Here is a 20618-nt window from a genome sequence, read left to right as displayed (position 1 = left end):
TGTTAATTTCTTATTTGACCAATTTATAAGTTAAGCTTTATCATAGGTAAGTATGTATAGAATGAAACAGTATGCATAGGGTTTGGTTTCAAGCATCCACTGGGGGTCTTGGAACATATCCCTACAGTTAAGAGAGGGTGTGGGCTACTGTATCTTAATTCTCCCCTCTGTTTATTGGTCAGATTTGGGAAGGCCCTGCCCTGGAGGACAAAGACCCCATTTACTCATTTTTGGATTATTCCCCTCACCTCCCCCTCCTCCATCCTGTACAGTTCCTGGATAATTGAAAGCATTCAATAAAGTTTTGGTTCAAGAGAAACGAATTGATTGAACTAAATTATTCCATGCAGCTGCCATGTAACCTTCAAGCCACTGATGAATGTATTTTTGTAGAGAACTCAATTCATTTCTATAATGAATCAGCTCCCTCTTGTGACTATCCCGCAGCCAATTTAACAAAGAGCAAATAAAGACACCCTTTTCTTTATCTACTTCCATTTCCTCAGTTCATTGTTTAGGAGAGAGTTGTTGCTCAGGGATAATCACACTCTCATGCAAACAAAACAAAACAAAACAAAACAAAACAAAAACCCAAGTCCTTGAAATCAGTGAGATTAGGACCCTTTATCTCTGACTCCGAAGGTATGTTCTTATGCACATGATTCATTCTGTGAAGGCCTCATATAATTGTAGCGTGAACGCCCCACCAGCTTGCAGATACCAAGTGTATAATGCAGCTCAGATGCTGGCAGGTGAGCTCACACAAATGTCATCTCAATATGTAATACTATGACACCATTTACTTTCCAATGCTAAGTTTTCTGAACAAAGTTCATTCTCACCTAGCAAATGGTAAAGCCGAACTTGAGTCCTAGCCTTGAGACCTGATTTTCTGACTTCAGGAATAGCCTTTTTCATTTATACAAGTGCTCTCAAAGACTTCAAAGAGCCATCTGCCACTATGCACATTAAGGTCATGTGGGCACTCACCAACTGTGGAATCAGGTGCCCACAACAGCCTTATTCAATCAGAACCTCTGGCTTCGGATGCGATCTTTCAGCCATTTGCTTTCTGTATGTATTTCTTTATTATTCACGTCTTCATCTCGTTCTCCTTCTTTTAAAAAAAGCAATCCTTAAACTAAGTTTAATGCCTTTAATAAATAGTCTTCCATGTCTAACTGTGTTATAAATATTTACTGAATTCCTACTGTGTGCCACACACAGAGCCCAAGAGGCTGTGACAGATGAATAAGTTATAATAGTTGACATCCTTGCTTGCATTGTCACTGGGGAAATCAACCATCAGACTGATTAGTTTTACCATTGGCTTTGGACACGCAGGAGGCGTTCAAATTGAGATTAATGATTCAATTCTTTTCAAAACAGACGGTCTCTTAAAAGAGAAAGTAAAAGGAACAGAAGAAAACAACTTGTATTCATAACCCAGTGAGAAGCGGGAGGAAGTGTCAGGTAGTCCTGACACACCACTCTGGGAAGCTAAAGCAGGAAGATGACAGGTCAAAAAGCCACTTAAAACCATCTCTCTCCATATCCAACTACCCAGTCCTGTCGCTTCAGCCCCCACTGGTCCCCTTTGAAGGGAACGCACCGCATAAGCAGGTGAGGGACTTTGTACCAGAGCGTGATCAAAAGCAAATTGGGTAAGCGAGGGAAAGCAGTCACACAGGAAGGTCATTAATTGGAGGGCTTATCTCTCCAGTGAGTCTGGAATGTATAAGCTGCCCGGCTGTGAACTGAATTTCATGCTCCCTTATTGTTTGTGAGGCGCGGACTGCTTGTGGGAGGTGCTGAGTGATTTGCCATAATGTTGTAGGAAGACCAGCAATCAAAACGCCAGCGCGCCCTGAAAAGCTGGGAATTGAGTGAAGATGAAAAGGCGCGAAGGCTGAAGTGAATTGGGACTTTTTACGGAGATACAGATTGAAGCTGAAGGAGTACTGTCTGCAATAAAGGGTTGTAAAGAGAAAAAGGCAGGGCAGAGGGTATTGGAGAAGTTCTTGCTAAGATCTCATTTCATCAATCAAATTTAGACGCCCGCTGGGACAAGGTCTACCTGGGCCTCCCATAAAAGGTGCATTGAAGTTCACAAAACTTATAAAAAAGGGCCTGTTAGGAATCATACACATATATTGTGGGGAAATAAGAAGCCATTTTCAACCATTCACGTATCAAGACAGAACAGAAAGAAACGCGAGGAAGCAGTGGGCCCATTCATTGAGACACTCATATTCCATCCTTTCTCCTAGGTGCTTATCTGCTCAGAAATCCAAACCATGCCTTCTCTAACCTCTGTGTTCTTTGCCTGGGCACAGCCTTCAATCTGTCCATCCCTCAGGGCAACTTTTTCTGACCCTCAGGTTAAACAGTCTTACAGTAGCCTGCACCTCTCATTGGAAACACTGGGTATTTGACATTTATCTTCGTCACAAAACTGGAGGCTCAGTGCGGTTAGGGCTGCACCTGGGCGGGCCTCTGCGGTGGGCCTGCTTTCTCGCACAGTGCCTGGCATTTCTGAGCTCCCGACAAGTATCTGCCGTCTTTGTTCTTCCCTCTCAGTGGATTGTGAAACCCTTGTGGCGAAGGACTCTGCCTTACATTTGATTCCTTAAGTCATGACCACTTGCTTAATAGGAAATTGTGTTAAATAGATAGTAAGTGCATGTTAATTGACTAAAAGCTGGAAGAGAATATCCAGGGCAGTGTTTCTCAACCTAGGCACTATTGACATTTGGAGCCATATGGTTATTTGTTTTGGGGGGCCATACTATGGTCTGTAGGATCTCTACGGCATCCCTGGCCTCTACCCACCAGATCTCAGTGGACCCCTCACAGTTGTGAAAACCAAAGAATGTCTCTAGGCATTACTAGTATTCCCAGTGGAGGTGGGGCAGTGGGAGTGGGTGTGCAATGTCACCCCAGGCTTTGAACCCTTGATCTAGAACACACATTTTAAAAATCACCTCAAATTGCCAGATTTTGGGGAGTGAAGTGACCCATGAGGTATGGATAACAGTTATAGCATTTATGTAGGATTATTTGAAGTTATTGTTTCATTGAGGCATGCTATTGACTAAGCTGTTTAGGGAGTCAACTTTTATATTGGCAGGTAAAAGAGTTATTAAACTTTCTGAGAATATTCTTATAAAAATTAAATTAGATAATATGCATAAAAATACCCTAGATCAGTGCCCTATTCATAGTAGCACTTCAGTTACTGTTATTTCTCTTTCCTTGATCTAATTAAAGCATTTGATTTCAAATGGTCACAGCTAACAATGAAATATTGGGAAGAGTTAAGTCAAATGAAAACACACACACACACACACACACACACACACACATACACACACACACACACACACACACACAGAGTCTAGTTAATTTTTTTTAAAGGCACAACTTTTGGACCGGTTGATTGACTGAGTTCTTTGTTAGGAGACTGGTGTGTTGATGCAGAGAGCTGGTTGAGTTTCTTTCCTGCTGGGAAACACTAAATTACATCCCACCAACTTCAGCTCCCTGGAGTGACTCACACAGTGGTTGACTTTGGAGTTCACTGAAGGTGAGGGTTTGAGCTACATGAGGTCAGATTTCCTCCACGAAGCAGGACAAACAAAAATTTATAATGCCAGGCTTCTTGCTATAATTTTCCTAAGCTGAAGGCCACTGGCTTTCCCTTCCCCCAGCCCCTTTCCTGGAAAGAAAGTATAGGAATTATCCCCAGAGGCTGCTAGAAGAAGGAGTTTCTGGATAAGTAGATTTTTTTTCTTTTCTTTCATACTCAGGGGGATTCATGGCTGACTGAGTAGTAAATTCACTCTCGGTGTTTCAGCTCCCAAATAAAGAAGTTAAAGAGAAGCTCTGCATGTGGGTTGGCCAAAAAGGAAAAAGGACAATAAGCAACAGGAATTGGTAAGAAAACAAATCCTACCTGAAAGAAATGTGATTGCTGTTTTCGGAAAAAAAAGCAAAATTGGAAGGTACAGGAAGGTGTAGATATCATGTCCTTTAAATTGAGGCAAACATTGGATACAACAATTTATGAAATGAGATTTGCAAAAACAAACAGTCCGTTTAGATTGCAATGCAGCTACAAGCCTGAAAGAGAGTGCGAGGATATTGGGGGTACGGAGGGGATGTCTGTGAATATGTCTGGAGATACCTAAGGTTATTATTGCTCTAATTCAGTGGGCTGCTTAGCCATATCTTTCATAATGTGAAACGCTTTGTTTGGTATGTAGAAAACCCGCAATACAATTTTGTTTCCTGTGATTTTATGCGTGCATTTTCTTTATGATTTCTAAATTAAATGCTAAACAAAGGTTTTATACTTCTTTATTTTTTTCAAGATAAGATTCCTTTCCTGTAAGACACATAAATATTAGTATAAAGCTTTAAGTAGTTATGAGATATTTAGGAGACTCATAACCACTCTGGCCTCGGTTTCCATATTTGGAAAAGGAAGGATTTGGCAGCTTCAACAAAGTATGAATTCTTCTCCTTGACCTTTTTGTGCTTGAAATCAAATCCATTTTCTCTTGCTTACTTTAAGATGAATCAGACTGAAAAAATGGGTTTGGGCTTCTGTGAATAGCCTCAATCTAATTATGACTTACAATCTCATTAAAGGGCATAGATTCTTACATTATGAGCAAGACATATTAAAGATCGATGTCAACCCCAAACCTATGAACTAACATCGGAGATATGTAGACAGGACCACATGGGCTAGAGAGCTAAGAAAAATCAGTGAGGAGGTGTCTAGTACTAATTCGCTCTTGGACCTCAGACAATTACTCCTCTCTTCACCTTCATCTGTAAAATGGAGTTTTCTAGTTTTCCCATAAAAGTTTTCTAGAAATAAGTAAGAGTCTGAGTCTGGAAAGGAAAGGAAAGGCAGTGTTTACAGGGCCTAAGATACAGATAAAGGACAAAATACCGAGAGAAGACACGTAATAGAAAATGAAGCTGCTCAGGGTAATTCCTCTTCTCTGTCAAGGGCTATTGTGTAGATTTCTCATCCCAGTTCGTCTGGTGTATTGGCCAGATGGCTAATGTGTGGCTGACACATTATAACAGTCCCTTTGTGACCTGACTTTTGAATTATACACAAACTAACTTCCACCTGTCTCCTTACCTGATTGTCTTAGTTTGCTCAGGTGGCCACAAAAAAAGTGCTAGATTGGGTGGCTTAAATAACATAAATTTATTTTGTTATGGCTCTGGAGGCTAGAAGTCCAAGATCAAGGTGCCAGCAAGGCTGGCTCCTAATGAAGTCACTCTCCTTGGGCTGTAGATGATGCCTTCTTGCTGTGTTTTCACCTGGCCTTTCCCTTTTCCTCTTAGAAGGATCCAAGTTCTACCAGATTAGGGCCCCACCCTTATATCCTCATTTAACCTTAAGTACCTCACTAAAAACCCTATCACCAAATATAGTGATGTTGAGTTCATAACCTCAACCATTTATTTTTCTATTCTCCTTAGTACCTACAGGCTCCATGGCAGAGATGCTGAAGGAAAGGGAGAATAGCAGTAGTTTCTTGAGTAAGTTATCTGTAGATCTATTCATCTGGAGTAATATATCAGAAATTCCCAGCCACCAAGTAGAGGTAGCATTGGGCTTTGTGTTAAACATTTTAATTTTGTTACTTATTCACTGCGTGGCCTCAGATAAATCACTTTTTTCACCTTTCTGAGCCACTGTTTCCCATCTGCAAATAAGGATGGTAGGGTACTATCTATCCCTGCTTAAATATAGGCAAACTACTGCTAAATTAACTATTTGCCATTTTTCACATATGCCCTATAACTACCTATTATTATTTATATTCCTTCCCCTATTTCAAGACCAGCCCATACCCTACCTTTTCCATGAGGACTTCCATCACAATCTAAACAATTCTCTCCTATTAGTAACCTGATCAGAGTTCCATGGTGCTTCAAATTAATAACTTGTCCTGGAATTCTTTATGGACATCCCCACTATATTTTGAGAGCAAACATTCTGTAATTTAAAATTTTATTTCTATTATAGTCTTTAGCAGGCCTCTGCACATATATAAGTCCAATCATTATTTCTTAAATTGAACAACTGAATATAGTTTTAAATGAAAATTTCAAAGATACCTCTGGCTGAATTTTGTGGCTGTCACCTGGGGTTCTGTCCTAAAACCTAACATATACTTCTCTGATTGTTTATTTCCTTATCCTTCTCCCCACTTTATTCTGAGATCATAAAGGGTTTGGACTTTAGCTAATTCTTCTTTATGTCCCTAGGGCTACTATACTGTCAGATCAAAGGTTTTCAATACATTGAATGAAGGAGATATGTAAGTGGAAGAGATTTAACTCAACTTTTATATTTTTCCACCAGTTAAATATTTATTGTCCAGGACTTCAGTGTCCCTTCTGTGGTTAAACAAATATTTACTATCTGAAACAATAAATTACACTGAAGAAAACATATGTACTGCCCTGGCTGGTATGGCTCAGTTGGTTGGAGCATCATCCTATACTGAAAGGTTGTGAGTTTGATTCCTGGTCAAGGCATGTACCTAGGTCATGGGTCCAGCCTGTTTCGGGCACATGCAGGAAGCAATCAATTGATGCTTCTCACTCACGTTGATGTTCCTCTTTCAAGTTGATGTTTCTCATGTCGATGTTTCTCTCTCTGCTTTCATCTTTCTCTAAAAAAAAAGCAATGAAAGTGTCTTTGGGTGAGGGTAAAAGGAAACAGAGTGTAGAAAACATAGGTACTAAACTTATGGACCTTGGTCTTAGAGAACATTTTATGAATTCTGACCCCAAAGGCAAGGGAAATAAAGGCAAAAATAAACGAATGGGACTGTATCAAACTAAAAAGTTTCTGCAGAGCAAAAGAAATTGACAACAAAGCAAAAAGGCAACCAACTGCTCAGACAAGGGGTTAATATCCAAAATGTATAAAGAACCCATACAACTTAATACCAAACAGGCAATCTAATTAAAAAAATGGACAGAGGACCTGAACAGACACATCTCCCAAGAAGACATACAAATGGCCAACAGCTGTATGAAGAGTTGTTTAACTTCACTAGCTATTAGGGAAATGCAAATTAAAATGACAATGATACACTACTTCACACCTGTTAGAATGGCTATTATCAACCAGACAAGTAATACCAAGTGCTGGAGAGGTTGTGGAGAAAAAGGAGCCCTCACACATTGCTGGTGAGAATGTAGTCTGGTACAGTCACTACGGAAAACAGGAAGGTGGTTTCTCAAAAATTTAAGGGTAGTTACCATATGACTCAGCAATTCCTCTTCTGGTTATCTATCCCCAAAACTCAAAAACATTTATTCACAAAGATATCTGCGACCCCCATTTTCATTGCAGCATTATTCATGGTGGCCAAGACATGGAGACAGCCAAAGTGTCCTTGGATAGATGATTGGATAAAGTCGCGGTGTTGTGCATATATACTATGGGATACTACTCAGCCATAAGGGATACTGCCGTTTGCAACAACATGGATGGACCTTGAGGAGATTATGTAAGCAAAATGAGTCAATCAGAAAAAATTAAGAACCACATGATTTCATTCCTATTTGGGGATAAAACTGAAACTCACGAACGCAGATGACAGTATGATGGTTACTAGAGGAAAGGGGCCAGGGAGGATGGTAAAGAGTAAAGGGGGCCAAATATATGGTAACCGAAGATGAGTTGATGTTGGGTGGTGGGCATACAATGCAAGGTACAGATCATGTATCATGGAAATGTACACTTGAAACACATATGATCTTATTAACCAATATCACCCAATACATTTAATAAAAAAATAAAATGAACACTTATGGGATACCTACAGTGCATTAAGATCTACAATAGGCAACATGAATTTATAGGGAAGAAAGACCTAGCCCCTAACTTCAACACTTCAGTCCTGCAGAAGAGGTCCATCAGTAGACAGATGAGTAAACAGCACTACAGTGTGAGATACTCTGTAACAGAAGGAAGCACAGGGCCTTGAGAGCCCAGAGGAAACCCAGCTGCCCCCATGCACTTTCCACTCTCCTCCCTAGTACACACCAGGCTCGTTCTCACCTCAAAGCTTCCACACGTGTTCTTCCATCTGTCTAATACATGCTTTTCCCGGCTGTCCATATGATCAGCTCCCAGTAATCATTCATATTTCAGTTTCAATGTTACCTCAAAAGAAAGACATTCTTGATATTCTTTGAGGTCTGCATTTATCATTCTTTTTTACATTAGCTTTGTTTTCTTTATTACATTTATGCAATTCCACACGAAATTATGTAGTTTGTTTGTTTGTTTGTGTAATATCTTTCTTCCCCATTACACTGTGCACTCTTTGAGGGGAGAAACAGTGTGTCTTTTGTGCAACACTATCTGAAGCACAAAACAGTCCTTGGAATAAACATAAAGCTCAGTAAACATCTGGTGATTGAATAAACGCGAGAATGAATGAGCAGAGGATGCCCAGCCCCAAGGGATGCAGTGAAAGGAGGCCACAAAAATAACTAACAAGTAACACGTATTTAGGAGTATTTCACTGTGGAAAGCGCTTTGATCTTCCCCTCTGCACATTTTTTTAATAAGCAACATTTTGCAGATGATAAAATAAAAAAAATGAGAGCTCAGTCTCTCTTCTAGAGATAAATAAATAATACATGGTGGTAGGAGAGCTCATAGTCAGTTTTATTTTGAGCCAAATCCTCTCCTTTTCCATGAATTATAACAGGACCGCTAGGGGATGCAGAGATTGCTGCCCTCACTATTCATTTCCTTCTGAGGAAGCAAATTTAATGCATCTTTCAAACAACAACATGCCCAGGATTCAGACAGTTGGGTAAATGGATTTCTGTTGTTTTTTCTAAGTCCTACAGACCCTTTAACTTCTGCCTCTGGAATCCCTCCTCCTGTTATAATGTTCAAGATGCTCTGTTTTACATTACTTTGGCCCCTATCCAGATAAAGAATATTAAATTTATTATAACATCTTGCATCTCCATCCACTTTGCATATTTTGCATCAATTGCTTTGTTCACTATTAATTCTTTGCTTCATCAGAGTTAATTCTTTAATTAACAACCACAGGTTTCAGTGGCCTCTCTAGTCAACATTTAATTTCTTCTTCCGGCCCTTTTATGTATTATTAAATTCTCTAAGTGAATTATTTAACTTTGCATAGCATTTTGGGATATGATTTGCATGAAACATTGTACGAACTAAAAACATATCATATTAAAATGTCTATAACCGCTTGAAGGAAATGCCGCTAGAGAATGCACTGTGTGCTATATAATAGCTGCGGAGAAAGTCTGAGTTCTAATGTGACAGCAACATGAAACAAACAAAAAATGACATAGTCACATACAAAGATCTGACTTTCATGTAAACCAATAAAATGTATTTATGTACCAACTGAGCTTTTCTTGTTTTAACATTCCTTTTTCCCTTTCACCTCAAATGGAATTGAAAGAGAGGAAAGGGATGTTTTTTGCCTTAATTAATCCCTACAACAATTTTATGGGGTGGGCAGAACTATCTCTTTGTCATAGATAAGTCAAAGGTTACCTGTGACACAAAGTCAAAGAGGACTTAAAGGCCTTTCTGATTTTAAAGTTTCTGGTCTCTCTCTAAATCCTGCTTTTTAAGAGAGCAGGTGGCAGGGGATATAGTGTAACTGAGTGGCTTGAACTCTGCTGTCAATGACTTTTGTCACAGAGGCTGAGCAAGGGATGGGTGAAGAGGCAGGTGTGTTTAGGAAGCCAGAGAATGTTTTCTTCTAGAACATTTTTTCTAGAACTTGAGCCTGAAAGTCAGGGCCTTCCTATTACACCATCTCTCTTCAAGTGATAACAACTCTGGCTGTTGCTCAAACATTTATATTTAAACTCCTTTGCTTGACTATAAAGGCCCTTGGTAATATAGACCCACTCATGACCTCAACCTAATTACCATGGTTTTCTCCTTTTTCTCTGGTCCAAGGACTTCTTTCAGTCCCATTTACATGTGTTTCTAGATAGTGGAATAAATTGGCAAATACTCCTCATCCCATTTTCATAGGAGCTGGGTTTGGGGAGAATCATAAGACCTCATCCAAAGAAGCAGACACAACGTAGATCATCTCTGTCTGAGCTCAGCCTGCCATAACAAAAGACCGCAAACCAGTCAGTCTATCAACAACAGAAAGTTGTTTCTCACAGTTCCAGCTGCTGGAAGTTCTCCATGAAGCTACCAGCAGATTCAGTGTCTGGTGTGGGCCTGCTTCCTGATGCTCAGATGGCTGTCTTCCTGCTGTGTCCTCAATGTGCAGAGAGCGGGAGCGCACCCTCTCATGACTCTAAAGGCACTCATGACATTCGCGAGGGCTCTCATCTCGTGACCTTATCTAATCCCAATTACTTTCCCCATCTCATTGGGGAAGAAGGTTTCAAAATATGGAGTTTAGGGGAACAAAAACATTCAGTGTGCCATAGTGTTTAATGGCTTTGAGGCCACAGAATAAATCTCAGCTCATAAAAAAGTGCTTTTTCATCATTTTGTTATCAGTGGAAGTGAAATTCTTGTGGTGTTGCAAGGAAAAGATTTCCTTAGATCCATAAAGGAGGATGGGATTCCATGTAAACATTATTGATAATGTAAGATTAGGAGGGTTTCCCTCCTGACTTCCCAGTGTTGCACCCCCATCCGTCTCAGCATGGCGACGGTCCAATCTTGTCTTCAGTAGGGCCAGCATAAAGGCCACTGCCCAGAGTGTCCGCTCCAGCATCTGGCGAGCTTGGTGTGTGTTTCTAGCTGCAGGTCATTGCTGTGCTGGCTGTCCGGGCTCCCTCCTGGAGCCTGCATGTGGAGTCTGCGTGGCCACAGGCCACATGGCTGCAGAGAGAGCAGGTAGTGCACCATGCAAGGGCGGGTCATCGGGCGAGAAAGAGAGCTGCTTTGTTCCCCTGGAATTATATTATATTAGCTTGGGCTTGGAAAAGGCCAGAAGCTTTTTCAGATTGGCCAATGAACTTCTCAAGTTGTTATGGGCTTTTGATAGGTCCCCGCCCTCAGCCAGACTGACAGACCTCTTTGTGTAACACCTCTCCCTGTGCCTCCCCACACCCTGGTACCAGAGTAGGGAAAGGAGGGGTGTTAATCCCGTAGGCGGAGCAATGCTGGGATCCCCTGGGGTGTAAAGCTGTGGCTTCCTGGTGAAGCCAACAGGCTTATGGTTTCCAGTTTATTAAGCTCAGTGTTTAAGCCCCTTTGCACCCTTTTCTTGTATCGATAATTAGCAAAATGCCAATGGCAACATTGTGGGTTGAACTGTGTTGGCTCAGATGAACATTCAGGTTTATCTTAACAGAGTTTGCTCATCTCAGAGGAGATGTGGTTAGTGGGTTGTGGGAGGCCCATATTCAGACCAGTTCATGTTATTAGAACATGTTTTTTATCCAAGAACTGGGACATAAATTGCACAAACCCAGGCTGTGGTGATATTTACATTTGCAAATCAAGAGAAACCAAGGGAGGAACGGCCCTCCTATGGGGAAAGAAGTTGAAAGTGAGACAGAGGGCCTTCACTGATCTGAGAAACTTGACCTGAGTTTTACAGAGATAGCTCAGCAAAGTTGAGAGTCTGGGGAGAGTGTAGAGATAATCCTGAGGCTGAGTGATGGGTGAAGGGCGAATCCATGCATAAACAATTTTTTGCAAAGCCTTATGTGAGGTAGACACTACCCCCCTCACACACACACACACAAGATAGATCCATTTGGTCCTCTGTGAATATATATCACAGAAGATATGTATCTGATGTTCAATTTGATGGAGGGTCAAATATGATCCCAATATGAGGAAAACAACTTTCAACCTGAGTGGCACATAGAAGATTCAGACTCTGCAGAGGGAAATTGAAATTGATGTTTATACCATGCTATACAGATTTATAATGTGCATTAGAGGTGAACTTTGGGGAACTAAAATGAAGAGGATTATAGTAACATTAAAAATTTGCCACGTGAATTATGTCAACTTTCAAAACCTATGGCAAATGTCGGTGCTTCTTGAAGTAGTTCTAATATTCTCTAGCCAGGAATGGGCATTTTGGTATTTTCTAACTTTGTCATTATTTACATATGATTCCTTGAAGATGTGCTTTGGGCCAAGACATGTGTGTGGCTTTAAAGATGTCAAACGAGCAGGCTGACATGAGTGCCTGCTTCAAGATTCCACGTGGAAACGTGAACCATCTAAGCCTGAAGGCACCACCTGACTAGGCACCATTCAATTTATATCCTAGCTGTCTGGTATTCGCTGTACCAAACAATCTGAGTTGGCAAAATGCAATCCAACGTGTTTTCTTTTTAAAAATTTCACTCAGCTGGTCAAGGAAGACTTTTGTAAAATAGGGTTTGCCCCATCTGAGGAAAAATTAACCAGGTAGCATCAGGAATTAATCCCATTTTGCCAATCTTGGCTCCCAAATCTTTATAATGATAGTTATATCGACATTCAAATACTAATAATGAAATAGCACTTAGATATTAGTTTGTTCTGTTTTTAAGAAATTTCATATTGTGAAGACTGTATTATAAAAGCAATTGATTTTCCAATATGGAAGCACAGTTTGAGAGGTTTAAGTTCCCACTAAAAGAAATCCAACCATTCTACAGAGACTTCCATTTAAAGATTTTAACAAATATAATACAAATGCTTAGCTATAAAATCTTAAGGTGACTAAAAAAAATCCAGAATTTGATTACATCTTGCACTTGGCCAATTTACTGATATCATAGTATTTAGAATCACTAAGACCATAATTTGCTTATTACTTACATACATTTATATAATTTGATCATCTTTATCTCCCACTGTTACGATAAATAATGCACAAAGCCTCTAAATCATTGAGGAATAACTTCTTCATGATCACGTCACTGGTTTGTGACTATTATCAGCATGATGTACTTCATGTTCTCAAAAACAATGGCAGCTAACATTCATTAAAGTCTTACTCTTTTCCAGATACCTTATAAGCATCTTTATGCAAAATATTGATTCAAAAACCCTGTGAAATTGATACAGATTTTAACCCACATTAGTAAAGAAAAAGTGGCTTCCAGGTAACAAATAGCTGCCCTGGGATTTGAGTCCTGATATTGGTATCTCCCTCCACAGCCCATAGTCTTAATCAATTCACCTTGCTAGTGTTCCCCATTAATTAGATGGCATTTTATAGAATTACCTTACTTTATCAAGACAATATGTTTGTGAGGAGAAATTAGAATATTTTGATGTATGTAAATTTGGATATTACAGTTTATATAAAAGAAACATACATGTTAATGGGATTCTGTTACATACTTTCAATTACTTCTTACCATAGTTTTGGTGATGATTTTGACTCAGTGTGTCTAAGACACACATCTCTTTTGTGGCTTAAACACCTTTTTCTCCTCCGCTCATTCTTATGATCTTTTTCAGTGTATTTCACAATTTCTGTTCTGTACTGCCTACTTCTTTCTTTCATACTCTTGTTATCAAAAGCAGAAAATACATTATGTTTATGCACTAGAACAAATCGTATTCCTTAAGTAATATTTCTTTATTAGATGACAGTTGTTTTCTAAGGGCTTTGCTTCCCGATAACGGGTCATGCATAACACTGGCAGGGTGCTTGCCTTATCAGTTAACAAAGGCAGACATATTTTGTAATCCTCTCTCACCTGAATACTCCATGCTGGAATTCTTTGTTTATATCAGTTGCTTATTTATTGCCAATGACTACAGGAGGAAAAATTTTAAAACCTTTTAAAAAGATACAAACATTTTCCAATTGTAGTCTCAGCTAAAAATGCATTTTCCTGTGCAATAAAATTTAATATTATATTACTCTCAGGGAGTTGTATACCTCAAGCTATGACAACTTATTGCGTGTACAATTTGATGTCGACTACTATTCAACTTATCATTCGATGGATCAGAATGAGATCTGCAATCAGGCTGTGGTTTAACCCAGCGGTGTTACTGTAAGTAAGTAACCTCTTTAAAACTCAGTTTATTAACCTTTAAGATGTGAGCCAGACCTATCTCGTAACAGAGCGCCTGCAACAGAGTAAGATGTGTATAAATCTTAGATTCCCATTACTGACTTGAGGGCATTCCCTTTTCTTCCTAGTTTTCTAAGAGTTTTCATTATGAATGGATATTGAATTTTGCCAAGTTCTTTTTTCGGTATCAGCTGATGTGATCATTCACTTTTTTTCTTTAGATGGTTAGTGCACCACAGTAGCTGCGGTCCTGCCCTATCTACCTTCCAGCTCACACTCCAATATCATCTGCTACTCTTCTGTTTCTTGGCCACTTCATGCTTCTGGACCTTTGCACTTGCGATCCAGCCTTCTCCCGAGATATCCACGTGGCTAATAACTTCACTTTCTTGAATTCTGCTCAGATTTTATCTTTTTAATGAGTCATATTCTGACCATTCTATTCAGTAAGGTAACCTGAGCCTGGCACTTCCGGTCCCTTTTAATATGGCTAGCTTTTTTCGATACAACTTCTATCAACTTCTAATATATTATATAACTTACTTTTCATTGTGTTTATTTAATACTTTTTTGTTCCTCCATTTCAATTCTCCTTCACCCAGCTCCCACTCCTCCACTAATGTGAGCTCCATGAATTTTTATTTTATTTGTTTTGTGTATCTCAGGTACCTAGAACTGGATCATAGTAGATATTACATCCCTTTTATGGAATGAAGGATTGATTAACAGAATGTTACTTGAATGGATTTTGCTGTCCTCTTTGTTAGCTTCATACTCATCTAGTACAGGCAGGTTTTCCCACATGACTGAGGAGGAAGCAGGCTATGGTACTGGGGAGGACCATCCTTACACCATATCCCCTTAGTGAAGCCAGAGGAAAGAAAGATGCAGGATAGATAGATAAATAGGTGGATAAATAGATAGATTCAGAAAGTAATTATATAAATTGTGATTGGCCAAGCTTGGCTGATATCTCTAATGCTATTCTCAGGGGTAGAATGAGAAAAAGAGTTTCTCCCCAGAATCAGAACCATGTGGATCTTGGTTTGGGGTGGGGGTCAAGTCAGTTACCCAGAGGAAACAATGTGCTTCACTAGAAGAAAGGGTGAGCATACGTGGGGCTAACGAAATCTACAGATGTTATTTCAGTGTGGTACCTCCAACACATTTTTATTTGATTAAAGGACCAATGTGACCATACATGTCAGTCTTCCCTAAATCATTACCAATTAAGAGTCACTCAACATGGACATGGACAACGGGGAGGGGGAGCAATGGGGGAAAAAATGGGACAACTGTGATTGAAAAACCAAATAATAAAATTTAAAAAAAAGTCACTCAAAAAGCTTGAATAAGCTATCTTCCAAGTTATTTCCTTAACCATAGAAAATTCAGAAAATTTTGTTTACACTGTTCTTTTCTCCTAACCCTTTTCAACTTACTGTATTGTTAGCTCTTTCTAAATACACACAAAGAGAGCTCTTGGGTAGCCACGAAGTTCATGTTTATTTTAATAAAATCGCTTTAGTCAGCAAAGATAACTTTTCCATATTGGCAAAGCTTTCCACAACTTACAGCAATTATGGACAGAGTTGGGAAAGGATACCACAAATGAAAACAAACATGAAATTTTATGATATATGGAAATAGTAATGTCAATAAAATATATTAAAAATGAAAGTTATACAAAATATTAAGATCCCTAATCATTTTATATTTGCCAGTGTCTGAAAAGTAAAATTCTATTGAGTGAAAGAGAATACCAATTACATTTTATATTTTAATTAATACTATTTAATATTTAATAAATATTTTATTTAATATTATTTAATACTCATCAAACACTAAGAGATAGGAAGTGTTTTCCCATTTTAAAAATGAGGAAAACAAATTCTCAATATCAACAATGTGAAATGGGAAATCGGACTAATCTAGTATCTAATTCTAAAGTTTAATTTTCTACATAAGACAATAGTAATACTCTCTGAGACTATTTTATTCTAAATTATAACACTGTACAATTTTCTAGCTGATGTAAGTGAGGTTGACACCACAAGACTGAACCAGACTCCTTTGGTTCAAATGGTCTGTGCACTATGTTTGTATAATCTAAAATCTAAACTATTGAAATGAAGGGAAGTTTATATACTTATTCTTTCGGTTATTATTAACACAAGCCCAGAGTTAAGAATAGAATCTAATTAGTGAAATGCAAAAATGAAAATGCATATTTATGCCACTTTTTACTATTAGAAATTTGATTCTTATAGCAAGAATGATTAATTACTACTCAACAAAGTATTCCAGATGAAAAGCATTTTATCGACTATACCATAACTATAACATCATGTAGTGAACCCAGGAACTTCTATTATACTGTCATTTGCAGTAAAGATTTCAAGTAATTAAAAACTCAGTTTATTTTTATAACAATAAAATATTCAAGAAAAATGTTATTATTTTCTTTTACTTGTAGCAAAAATAACACTAGAGAACACAAGGCTCAATAAAGTAAAGGAAAACAAGTAAAGTATTATTTTTGAAGAATGTACACATATTTAACAAAGAAAAAATATCTCTGTAGTGTCTATCTATATTGAGAGGTCTATTAACATTTCCGCCTCTGGTGGTAAATTACAGTGGAATTCCAGATAAGCTACTTCTGAGAGGTTCTGTTGGCTGATACTTCCACTAACTTAGCTGGTGAACTTGAGCAAGTCGTTTAACTTCACTGAGTCATTTTGTCTTTATCTGTCAAATATGAATATTATTGTCAGTTTTACAAATATTTTATTAGAATACAATAGAATATACACAAATACACAATAAATTTAAAAGTTATGCATATATATGTACATATATATGTATATATATATATATATATATATATATATATATATGATTGTTCTTCCATGCATCATTAACCCTCTAAAATTTTCTTTCAACAGTTTGTCATTGCTGTCATTGGCCAAAAGTTCTGATAATCAAAACTTGTCTTAATAAACAGTAAGCAGGGAGGGAGGATTTACTTGTATACTAAACATTTTTGCTAGTTAAAAACCTGAACACCTATCTTTATAGTTGTAGCAATTAATAAGAATGTTATATGTCTCTGTGTGTGTAAGTGTGAGTGTATTTTAAGAGAAAGGTGATAATAGTACGATGCATAGGTGGAGTAGTGGCAATTTTATTATAAATTTGCTCATCAGAAAAAATGCAACAATAATTTATTTTCGAAGTGAACTTTGAGAAGTATATTCCCTTTTTTTTAAAGAACTGTTGCCATGGCATCCTTGCAGAAAGGCACACCAGTACCTGAAAACAAAAACAGCAGTTTTAGTATTTCTCTGCAGACTGAAAAGCACACATACTTATAGGAAAAGTGCTTGTGGTTAATATTTTAGAAATCTGACTGTGCCTTAGAACATATATTTTAACTGGGAGACTTTTTTTCAGATAAAAATGAGTTCAATAAAAGGTTTTTTAAGTCTAATATATCACTTTGATTCATGTAGCTAGGTAATTACGTTTTTGTGAGATAATGATATCAGAATCAAACTGCTTTGTTTCTCTTTCTCCTTATGACGCCCCTTTCAGTTCTGTGGCCTCCAACTTGCCACGTTACTTTTATTTCTCAGAATGTGAATTGCCCACGCAGGGTCATTTCTTCTCTGGATTTTGGTTTTCTGCAGTGGCTCCACTTGACTTATATGTCCTTCCTACTTCCCATGACACCTCTGCTAGGTACACTCTGCTCCATTTGTTAAGACTTGATTTAAAAGTTTCATCTTTTGAATTTTCCTCTACTACCTCGTGATATTAGGGGCTTCTTTGTGTCTTTTTATTTACTTCCGTAGTAATGAAGTTCACCAAGAGTTTCCATGTCTGACTTACCACTCTAGCATAAACTCCTGAAGAGGAAGTTGCAACAAAGAAAAAGATGAATAGATTTTGGGCTATTTACTTATTTATCCATTATTCTTCATTTCAACAAATAGCTTATGGTGCATTTACCATATGTCAAATAAGCAACCAACAATGAAAATTCACACAATCCTTGCCTTCCTCAAAGGTCATAGACCTGTCTCCAGTAGGAAGGCACACATTTATCAAAGAATCTCACAATTACATGTTCATGACACTGTATCTGTCTTTTTTTTTTTTTTTTTTTTTTAAGATAAAAGTAAGGCAGAATTTCTTCCCTTGAGTTGCTTACTATGATTCAATTGGGAACAGAACTATTATATACAGGTTAGGGCAAAAGTGGGTTTACACAGTGCAAAATACAGAGTTTATTGTTAAATTATTATGTATTAGTCATTGTATTATTTCCCTCTGAACAACTCTAAACCTACTTTTGCCCCACCCTCTACATATAGTCTCATGTTTTCTCATGGAATATCCTTCCAGGTATGATGGATAAAGGAGGCATATTGGGGATCACAAAGGCATAAGCAAGTTAGCACAATATCCTTCTGTGAGAAGAAAAATATAATGGCATAATGAATTCAAGTACGGCTTCGAAGGCAACTCTGGGTATTCTGGTGGGGGAACATCTTGAACCATGGCATAGAAGGGAGAATTTTGGGGGGTACTTGGAAATAATGAGCAGTTGAGTTTAGTGGGAACACAAAGTATTTTATATAAGAACATAAAAAGATCATTAGAAAGATTGATTTGGGTTTTGACTGCCTTAATTTAGTAAGTGAAAACTTTTTTTTTCTTTTGAGTTAGACATAATATTTAGTAAGGACCGGAATGCCCAAGACACAGGATTCTGGAGGATACTAAATAATTATAAAAATACATGTTTGGTATATATTCAGCATATTTTATATTTGACTGAATTTGAAACATGAGGGTCAGAGAGGAAGAAAAGTTGACATACTAGCAAAACTGATGGTAGATTCTAAAACAAGTAATTCCAAAATCCCTCTGGTTTGGCCAAATAAGGCTTTATTTCTCACATAACATTCCAGAGCAGAGGTTCCTGGCAGGTGAGTAGCTTTCCTCCGCGTGGCATGTAGGGACCTCACGTGCACCATCTCGTGGCTCCGCCACGCTCCAGTGCCTGGGTGCCCTTCTGTCCACATGGCAGATGGGGAAATAGCACTCAGAAGGGGAAGAGATACTTCCTCAGAGCACCAGCCTGAAAGTTACGCTTACCACTTCCCCTTACATTGCATTCCCTCTTGGTCATGTAGGCAAACTGGAGTCCTAAGAGGGCAGGAAAAGATAACGAAGTTACGAATCCAGCCAAAGAAATGGGAAACAGGGTCTAAAAGATAGCCAGCTCTCCCTTCCACAGATGACTTCAAGGATTCTAACAGGCAGCTGGGCTTGGGCGTTGGTGTCACGAACTAATGCAAACAACATACAGCAAGAAGAATCATTCTAGATGTTAAATATGTTTAATGTGAAGTTTTGTAGGACATCGTAGTGGAGATTTCTAGCAGAAATCTGGCTTATAAGTCTGAAATTTGGGGAAAATGTTTGGGCCGCTTTTTGAATATGGGAGAGAATTTATAGGCTAAACTGACTGTTGTAGAATTTTTTTTCAATCACTACAAATATGTTAGTGTTAGAAAGATGATGGACAAAATAGATACGACCCCTTCTCTTTAGTGAAAGAGAATAGGAAATTGATATCAGTGTAAGTCAACACTGATGATGGGTATGTTCTCTAGCGGTTCTGTTCAATATGGTAGCCACAGGCACATGGAATGTGGTCAGCATGATTGAAGAACCAAATATTTAATTTTACTTAACTTTAATTAATTTAAGTCCAAATCTAAAAATAGTAAAACTCCTTATGGAAAAAGAATGTGTTTTAACTCATTCAAACAATAATAATCAAAAGCAATGAAGAAAAATACCTCTGGAACACTTACCATACATAGCCCAAGTGCAATTCAAAGCACTTTGCATGTATTAACCAACTTAACCTTCGTAACAACCCTATAGGGTTAGTAATAGTATTATAATTATCTTTTTTTTTTCTCACAGGAAACTAAGATACAGAGCTGTGAAATATACTTTCTGCTCTTCAAAAAAACACAGTCCAGTTCAGGACCTGGACAAACAGATAGTTCTGTTGGCAGTGGTGCTGGCAAAGGTGAAAGGAACCTGCAAGCTCCTCTAATAAGCCAAGAGGCAAACACTGGAATTCACCCAGTGAAAGAGATGGAGTTGCTAAGCTGGGAAGTGAAACATTCCAGGTATGAACGAAGGCAGGGTGACAAAGCTAGCTGCATGAAACCTCTAATGTTCTTCCCTTCCTTTTCTTCATCCTAGAATTATGAAAGTTAGATTAATCCTTTACCCAGCTGGCAAAAAACAAGTTATTTTTAACTTTAATCCTGTCTTAGATTACAACATGCAGAGCTCCCCACACCACATGTGGAAATATTGAAATATCAAAACGTAAAGGAGTTCTTTCCTCTCCCCTGACTCTTGGTCTGCCTAAAGCTGGCCATGGCTGCCCTGGCCTGTCTGCCCTCTCCCCGGAGAAAGTCAGCCTGTCTGGAGCTGAGCTCAGCCCATTTTCA

The 20618-nt window shown here is 38.3% G+C and overlaps 1 long non-coding RNA gene across 1 annotated transcript; it reads left to right on the top strand.

Moving 5' to 3' along the window:
* Positions 1 to 3856: 3856 nt before the first annotated feature.
* On the top strand, positions 3857 to 20147 carry LOC150020316 (uncharacterized). Its single transcript, XR_016509343.1, has 3 exons — positions 3857 to 3936; positions 7400 to 7556; positions 20077 to 20147. It is a non-coding gene; the product is annotated as an uncharacterized LOC150020316 (long non-coding RNA).
* The last annotated feature ends 471 nt before the right edge of the window (positions 20148 to 20618 follow it).

Source organism: Furipterus horrens, unplaced genomic scaffold, assembly GCF_987537825.1.
Source record: "Furipterus horrens unplaced genomic scaffold, mFurHor1.1.pri manual_scaffold_2, whole genome shotgun sequence".
NCBI classification, from domain to species: Eukaryota; Metazoa; Chordata; class Mammalia; order Chiroptera; family Furipteridae; genus Furipterus; species Furipterus horrens.
Note: the sequence above shows the minus strand (reverse complement) of the source record. Positions and strands in the feature narration are given on the sequence as shown.